The sequence below is a fragment of the Cervus elaphus genome, unplaced genomic scaffold (genome assembly GCF_910594005.1).
Source record: "Cervus elaphus unplaced genomic scaffold, mCerEla1.1, whole genome shotgun sequence".
Lineage (NCBI taxonomy): Eukaryota > Metazoa > Chordata > Mammalia > Artiodactyla > Cervidae > Cervus > Cervus elaphus.
Genome location: NW_025316746.1, coordinates 114,906 through 124,046, shown reverse-complemented (window position 1 = coordinate 124,046; position 9,141 = coordinate 114,906). Strand labels below are relative to the sequence as shown.

The window sequence follows — 9,141 nt, the reverse complement described above, 5'->3', positions numbered from 1 at the left end:
CTAAGTGACATGTCATTCAAAGGAAGACAAATAGCATGCAGTTTCACCACATGTGGAATATTTTTTTAAATTTTAAAATGAACCATCTGAACCATTCAAAAACAAACATATAAACAGGTAATGGTTATCAAACAGGTAATGGTTATCAGAAGGGAAGACTGAAGTGGGGAGGGAAGAGTGAATAAGAGGAGTCAACTGTATGGCCAGAGATGGAAAGTAAACCTATTTAATGGTGAATTTGCTGTAATGTATACAGAAGTCAAAATATAATACTGTACACATAAAAATTATAAACCAAAAAATAAGTAAAATGATATCCTAGCAGGGTACAGAGAGCCTGGCAAAAGCCAAGGGAGCAGCTGCACTTCCCTGAAGGCTCTCTCCTGAGGTAGGTGGTTCTAGTGCTCAGTCTGGCCCAAGACCCCACCGCCCACCAAGGGAATTGGGAGGAGGCTGGTGGGCAGCCGTGCTGTGGGGGCCAGGGATGACAGCCTAGTGGTGGTCCTGCAAGCACTGGCCTGCACCTACCAAAGAGAGCTGAATAAAATACTGCCTGAAATTTCTTACAGCCTGAAGAAAATGGGGCAAGAGGGGCCTCCTTGCCAGGACAAAACCTTCCCCGAGTCTTGGAGGACAAGGTCCCATGGGAGCTGGTTGAGCAGGAAATGCCAAAGTAAAAGAGCAATAGCGGCCCAACCAATGATCTTAGGATGTCTGCAAGTTCCTCTCAAATGGTGGAGCAAGTCATGTATACGGAGAGAGAGTAAGAAAGCAAATGTGGGAAAATGTTAATTGGTGCATTGAGATGAAGAATATATGCAGTTACTCTTCTTGCAAATTTTCATAAGTTTCAGTGTGCTTTTTAAAGGAATAATTAGTACTCAGCCAGTTTCATGCAGCCATGAAATTAAGACGCATGCTCCTTTGAAGAAAAGCTATGACCAACCTAGACAGCATATTAAAAAGCAAAGACATCACCTTGCTAACAAAGGTCCATGTAGTCCAGCTAAGGTTTTTCCAGTAGTCATGTAGGGATGTGAGAGTTGGACCATGAAGAAGGTTAAGCACCAAAGAACTGATGTTTTCAAATTCTGGTGCTAGAGAAGACTCTTGAGAATCCCTTGGACTGCAAGGAGATCAAACCAGTCAATCCTGAAAGAAATCAATCCTGAATATTCATTGGAAGGACTGATGCTGAAGCTGAAACTCCAATTCTCTGGCCACCTGATGCAAAGAGCTGACTTATTGGAAAAGACCCTGATGCTGATTGTAGGCAAAAAAAAAAAAAAAAAAAAAGGGCAGCAGAGGGTGAGATGATGAGATAGCATCACCCACTCAATGGACATGAGTTTGAGCAAATTCCAGGAGACAGTACAGGACAGGCTGGTGTGCTGCAGTCCATGGGGTGGCAGAGTCAGACTGGTCTTAGCGACTGAACAATAACAACACAGTTGGTACTCAAGTCCCAAGTTCTCTTCAGATGGACACTGAAAGTGAGGCTTTAGGTTTCTGGCGAAGGGAGGAGTGGAGGCAAGGGGCTGTCCCGACTGCTCCTCACATCTCCCTTAGGAGATGCCCTGGACCCTGGGATTCTACCTCATTGGTGAAGGATTTGATGCAGAGACTCCACTGCAACTGGACGGTGGGGCACGTAACAGTTGTGGGCAGGAAGTGAAGATTGCCGGACATGCAGCCAAAACTAAAAAAAAAAATAATAGTAAAGCAACCTTCCCTGACCGGGAATCGAACCCGGGCCGCGGCGGTGAAAGCGCCGAATCCTAGCCACTAGACCACCAGGGAATTACATTTCGCGGTCCTCATAAGTTATAACAGGAAGCCTGAAAAGACTGTGTGGTGTCTCTTGCCCTCGAGTTCTGAGTCCCGCACTTCCCTCCAAGGAATTGTACCCGAAGAACGTTCCTTCCCTGCTTTCTCCAAATGAGGAGCTCCACACCAAAAGCCGGACGCTCTGCGGGACAGTATGACGCGCCCGCGAGGTGCGCCTGACCCTCACGTCCCCACGACTTGCCCGGTTCGGGCGCACCTCACGACTGCCCTGGAGACGCGCCTTTTCCCGGCGAGCGCGCGTGGAGAGCAGGTCGCCGGGGCGGGGGCAGGAGAGGCGGGAGGGGAGCCGCGCGGGTGAGACCTCGGGATCCCCAAGGTCACAAAGACTCCTGGCGGGTGCAGGAACCCGGAGGGCTGGATAAACGCTTGCAAACAAGGCTCCGCGCCCAGACCTGGATTCCGTGCGGTCTTCCCCCACGACCTGCTGCCCGGCAGTTCTCCCGCCTTGGATGACGCCATCTCCAGTTCCCTGGGCTCAGACCTCCAGTTGTCCCAGACGCAGCGCTTTCCTCAGACCCACATCCAACTAGTCAGGACTTCGCGTTTGCTTCTCCGTCCATGTTTACTTCTGCCCACACAGTCCCAGCCCCTCCTTTTCGCGACTCTGGACTTGGGCAAACGACTCTCCCGAGAAAGGTGGTCCCTCGGGCCCCCGCTGGGCCCCCGCTCTGTCGGCGAAAGGACTGCCGCCCCCTCCTCTTGTCCACGTAGGATGGCAGCGCGCTGGACGCAACCGAAAGACCGTGAATCCGCTCCTCTGGCTGGACGTGGGAGGTCCTGCAGGGGAGAAAAGCAGGGGAATGTTATGAAAGGTCCTGATCTAAAGCTATTTTCATGTCCGCCTCTTTGGGGACTCAGGCTCCAGCGCTGGTGAGGGTGCTGCCGCGCAGCTGCACCCGCGAGCGCACTCGGAGTCCACGTGAAGCCAGGCGGAGCCCCGCGGCCTGGGGGCCGGTGCGCACACCGCCCGCGTCTTCCTCCGGGTAGGAGCCCCTGAACCTCAGACAGGGAGGAAACGGCTGTGACCGCCGCACTAAGAAAAGAAACCACTGCGGGAGAAAACGCATATGCATTCCCAAGCTTGTGAAGATTTACTTCGAAAGGAAACCGGGGACAGAGAGACACACAGACGACAAAGCATTAAATCCTTTCAGCAAAAAGAAATGCTTTCTGCCCGCTGGCGTTATCCTGTGAGGTGAACGCGAAAACCCCTCCTGCTTTCTGGGGGAAATTGCCTTTACCTCTCTGTGGTTCTAGGTTAAAATTCGCACTCCATGATCCGTTGAACTGGAAAATTATAAAAGGCAAATAAGTTTTAGACATCATACCGGGGTAGGAGGAGAGCTTAGGGGAGAATGGATACACATTTATGTACACCTGAGTCCCTTCTCTGTCCACTTGAAACTATCACATTTTTAATGAGCTATACTCCAATATAAAATACAAAGTTCTTTTTAATTTTTTTTTGAAGTTTTAGACATTGTAAGCGATAAAACAAAGCTATCCTTAAAGAAGAACCTCAACCGATGAGGAATGAACCACCGTGAGATTTGCGTGGACCGAGCCTGGCTCCTCCGCGGCTTTAGACGGGGCCTGGTCTGCAAACGAACTCAGTACAGGCGGAGAAGAATAGCTCTGCCCGCGTTGAAGCTTGCTATTTTCAAACAGATAAAACACCGGAGCCGTCAGCCTTTGCTGCGCTTCCTGCTAAACGTGAAAGCGTGATGGAAGTCTTGGACTTGAACTACAGTAGACAACTAGAATAAGCCACAGCGGCCGGAACCTGAGGAACCGGGTTTCCTGCGGTCTTTGCGTGAGAAGCACTGCGGCTAAAGGGCTGCGAGGAAAGAGCGCGCGGGTCAGGGGCATCGGAGCGGAGCGGAGCGCGGGTCCTCGGGTTTCCGGGTGCATTTGAAGCATCGATCATTTCTGAGAGCCCCAGCACTGACCACCGAGGGCCACCGAGGCGCCGGGTCCGCAGCCAGGGAGGAGTAGCGTCCACACTTCTGGGCTGAGGGGTCACCTGGGTTCAAACACATCTAAGCCCCGGCTCCTGCGGCTTCTAGGAACTGGGGAGCCAGCGGTGGCGACCCTTGCACTCGATGCAGGGCTGTGAAACTGGAGACCCTGCCTTGGGTGCGGGACCTCCAGGCTAGACTGTTGGGGACCCAGGGACCTCGCTTCGGGGAAGGCGAGGAACCTAAGCCAGAGCTTCAGTCTCCTCATCTGAGGGATCGCCTGTGCCCCTACAGTCCTTTTCCTTTCAAAAATGCTTGTGGCCAGACGTGGTAAGAGGTACAGTTTTTGAGATGCGTCATTAGATAGCAACAGTTATCTGGTTTCTGTAGTGTAGTGGTTATCACGTTCGCCTAACATGCAAAAGGTCCCAGTTCAAAACGGAGCGGTATGTTTACATGCTTTTTCTTCTCCCTGAAGCTTACATTCACATTTAAACCCTCCCACCGCTCCCCGCCCCCACCCCACCCCCCGGCGCCACCCGCCCCGCCCCAGTCGATAAAGAATCTGCCTCCAATGCAGGAGACCAGGGTTCGATCCCTGGGTGGGGAAGATCCCCTGGAGAAGGGAATGGCTACCTACTCTAGTATTCTTCCCTGGAAAATCCCACGAACAGAGGAGCCTGGCGGGCTACAGTCCACGGGGTCACAAGAGTAGGACACGACTTGATGACTAAACCACCACCACCCCCAACATACACATACCAAGAGAGAAAAGAAAAACTGGGCTAGAGAGATGGATTATAGCAGCGTGTGCAGCTGCACTTTTATGCACCACCCGCAAACACAGGAGGAGTTCCCTAATAACCTAAAAGCCTAGTCAGCACTAGGAACCAGACCTCCTTTGTCTGCTCTGAGTCACTTTGAAGACCAGGCCATAGAAAGTCCAAGGAGGTCACAAAGCCAACTTCAGGTTAGCTTTCCTTTGGAAATGCCCTCACCTTCTCATCTGGTGCCTAAATTTCTTCTACACGCTGACAGGCATTTCGTCTCTGAAAACCAAGCTTTTCCCTGTGATGTTCACTCGCTTTCCCCCACCTCAGCACACCTGTGGAACAATTTGGTTTGCCTGACAGAACTTAAGAGACTGTCAACGACCCAGTGCTCAACCCAAAGACACATAGATGAAGGATTTTAGGCTCTAGAATTGCCCAGAAAGGAGTCCTTACGCATGCCATTATCAGGAGAGCCCTGGAGTCAGGTGAGAGGTCAGGAAGCAGACCTATCCCCTCATCACCTGCTGAGAACGCCTAACATAAGGAAACTGAGATTCAGAAAGAGAGCATGACCCTGGCTCTGCTGCACACAGCACTAAAACCAGATCAGGAGGGACCCAGCCTGTCACCTTTTGGCCTGGCCTCAGAGCCCAGAGCATCGCCCAGGAGGGAGAGTGAAGGGAGATGAGCAGACAAGCGCTGGAGCCTTGCCCAGCTGCATGCAGCCCTGAGCCACTGGGATTCACCTCCTTTTCTGCTCTGCCACTCTCAGAAATTTAACCTTTACTGTCAGTTTTCAACTAGAAAAGCCAAATTAGAGGGAGGAGGTAGTAAGGTAATGTCTGGTTGCCTGGTAGCTACAATTTGGCATTGTTACTCTGTGGTCTGGCTTCAATTCCAGGTCAGGAAAGCTCTAAATTGCATTTAATCTTCCTCTTCCTGATGAGAGGTGGTTTGCTGCAAGGCACAGGCAAGACCCTGTGCAGGATTCCTGTGGCCAGGAACCCCTTCAGGTGGGGGAAGAGAAATGTGATGGACCACCAGGACTTCTACCCTCCAGTCTTTTCTTCCTTTATTTCAGAAACCTAGTGTGTCACATATGGAGTTTTCATTCAAAGAGAACCTGGGACTTGAGTTCTAAAAACTCGTTAAGAAAACAAAAACATAAAACCTTTTAAAATACAAAAAAATTTGAAATCCTCATATCGTATATTCTGTCCCAACAGCACAGTTAACATTTCCCCCCGTTTGCTTTCTCACTCTCTCCATCTACACGATTTGCTCCACCATTTGAGAGTAACTTGCAGACATCTCAACTCAAGACCACTGGTTGGCCCTCTGTTGCTCCTTTCCTTTGGCCTTTCCCTCAAAACCAGCTTCTGTAGGACCTGTCCTCCAAGGTCAGGGGAAGGCTTTGTCCTTGCACAGAGTTCCTGCTTGCCCCTTCAGGAACCTGGAATCTGTTCTTTTTAGGCTGCAGAGAAGCTTCAGGAGGTGTTTTATGCTGCTCTCCCCAAAGTGTAGGCCAGGATTGCCCTGTGCTTGTAGGAACTTTCCTAGGCTGTCATCCCCCCAGAATCACCTGCTCTTGGGACTCCTCCCGGTCGCCTTGCTGGGCAGTGGGGTCTTGGGTCAGCATGAGCGCTAGAACCACCTACCTGCTGAAAAACCCTTCAGGGAAGTGCAGCTGCCCCCTTGTCTCTTGCCTGGCTCTTTTTGTCCTGTGGGGAGCATAAAGTGTTTCAACTGGACAGAAAGATGAGGGATCTTTCCTGTGGTGGGAGGATGAAGGGATCAGGTGGGGAATGCATTAAAGGGAGAGGGAGAGTTCTCAAGAGCTTCCCACAATTGTCTGCATTGGTGCTGTCAGAGGGCTGGCTGCCCTGGGATCACAGTATGTAGTATTGTCTCATCCTGGCCTTGGCCTGGCCCCGGGTCCAATCTGAGTCCAAGCAAAGAGAAGCAACCTGGTTTGCAGTACATAATCCATTGTGTCTCTCTCCAAAGTGGGGTAGTCACTGAACTTCTAGTTCCAGGATCCCAGTGGATGGAATTCATGGGTTGGGTTTTTTCCTTTTTCCTTGAACTTCCTTTCTTGGTGATCTCAGAACTCAGGGGGAAAAAAAAAATTAGCTCAGAAAAAAAAAGTTTAGCTCTGGATAAATTTGTGATCGTCAGTGTTAGGTAAAAGAAAAATTACTTTTAAAGACTTTTAAGAATTCTAAATAATTGACATATAATGACATAAACAATGTTCTTGTCATGTCATGCTTCTAAAGATGACTCCTTTTACGCATCACGTGTGTGCATGCTGGCAACCGACTGTTTGCAATCCTATGGGGATTCTATAGGTAAGAATAGTGGAGTGGGTTGCCATGCCCAGAAGGGGGTCCAAGCTAGGAATGGAACCAGCATCTCTTATGTCTCCTGCATTGGCAGGTGGGTTCTTTACCACTAAGCACCACCTGGGCAGCCCTTGTTTAGTAATTTCAGTCTAAAAGCTGTTTTATGTTGTCTTCCAGATTTTCTAATAATGAAGAAAATATTGGTGGCAAAGAGGTATTATTCAATGTTTGTAGAAGTCTTGGATTTATTTTCTCTTCAAAATTCTAATGACACTGAACTGTCTGATTTTCCTACACTGGTTTTACTGGTCCAATAAGCAAACTTAAATCCTATAAATATTTTTTGTAAAATTTTAAAATATGTGTCGTAGTAAATTAAATGTACCATGGGCTTCCCATGGTACTAGCAGTAAAGAATACCACCTACCAGAGCAGGAGACACAAGTGATAAGTGTTCAATCCCTGGGTCGGAAAGATCCCCTGCGGCAGGAAATGGCAACCTGCTCCAGTATTATTACCTGGGAAATTTCATGGAAAGAGAGGCCTAGTGGGCTCCAGTTCATAGCTTCTCTGTCCATGGGGCCACAGAGAGTCAGCTGAGTGACTAAGCCTGAATAATATACCATATGATAAATGGAGACTAAGTCATAATTCTAGAAGCCACTGTGTTCATTATTCCACCTACCTTTTTGGGGGTAACTACCTCATTATTTTTATAGATTATAAAGTGTCCATATGGTCACAGATTAAGAGGAAGTGTCAGTACTTTAAGGGATGTTGGTGAGCATGGCCATCACTGTCACTTTTAAGAAGTGTAAAACGCATGCAGTGTCTGCTCCAGGAATTAAGGAGCTGTCACTGGAGACTTCTTTCCCTCAAATGTTATTTATTTTAAAAAAATTTATATGAGAGAATGGCATTGAAACATGTAAATTATCATATGTGAAACGAATCGCCAGTCCAGGTTCGATGCATGATATAGGGTGCTCAGGGCTGGTGCACTGGGATGACCCAGAGGGATGGGATGGGGAGGGAGGAGGGAGGGGGGGTTCAGGATGGGGAACACATGTACACGCATGGTAGATTCAAGTCAATGTATGGCAAAACCACTACAACATTGTAAAGTAAAATAAATAAATTAATTAACAAATAATAAAATTATTATAAAATTAAAAAAAATTTATGTGTGGGGCAGGTGTGTTCCTTGCTACCTGCCTTCTAGATTGTGAGTCACTCTTTCCTATTCTTTGTTAGGTTTTCCTTGTCTTTTGCACTGTTAGTGCCGTAGGAGGGAAATGGGAGGCCACACTGGAAAGGACACAGGGCCAAGCTGTTGTGCTTCTGCTACGCTCCAGATGTGGGCTCAGCAGGGTAGGGGTTTGCCCTGGGTTTGCTCAACATGCAGCATCTCTCCCAGAGGAGGGCCTGGCAGTTAGTAAACCTCTAATATGTGTTCAGTGATGAAAGGCATTCTAATGAGAGTTCCCAGAAAACAGAAGAGAAGGAGAGAAAAATGGGTGAAATTGGGGGCAGCCTAGAGTACGAGGGACAGAGGGGGACAGACAAAGAAAAATACCCATGTATGTGCATACACACGTGTACGCGCGCACACACACACACACAGATTGTCCAAGAACCATATTTAGTGTATAAAGGCAAAGGGCCCAATTATGCTCATGAGATTCAACAGAAGAACCAAGGGAAGGTGCACCAATAATTCTTGGTATTCAGGTCTGCACATGATGCATTATCAGCAGCAGGATTCTTGGTTCTAACGATTTGTCTCAAGTAGGCTAATTTGTTTTTCAAAGACAGTCAAACACTGTCAAGGAATCACAAGGAGACAGTTATCAGTTTGCTAATTCACCGTGGTACAGGAGGCAGCCCCGTCATTAAAGTGTGCATACAATGAGGGCAAAAAGGCAATTCACAAAGGAAAGGCGAGAGGAGCAAGTGTCTGAGACCAGTGGTTTCCCTAACTCCAGTCGGTAAGCTACGTGGCAGGAAGCAATCTCAAGTCACTCTAGTCAGTCTTCTCTGGACCCAATTATGTAGGTCACTACTGAAAATGAAGAAGGAAAGGAATAGGTTGCCCTGACTGGACTGACTCCATTTTAAAAAGAAAGGGAACTCCATCTTACACTCGGGGAACTTTGGACTGTATATTTGGGAGACCATGGAGATAAAGTACAGAGCAGGCCTCTCTGGTGCATGGAA

The 9,141-nt window shown here is 48.6% G+C and overlaps 1 non-coding gene across 1 annotated transcript; it reads right to left on the bottom strand.

The window, feature by feature from the left end:
* Positions 1-1,728: 1,728 nt before the first annotated feature.
* On the bottom strand, positions 1,729-1,800 carry TRNAE-UUC. The gene has a single exon. It is a non-coding gene; the product is annotated as a tRNA-Glu (tRNA).
* Between the last annotated feature and the right edge of the window lie 7,341 nt (positions 1,801-9,141).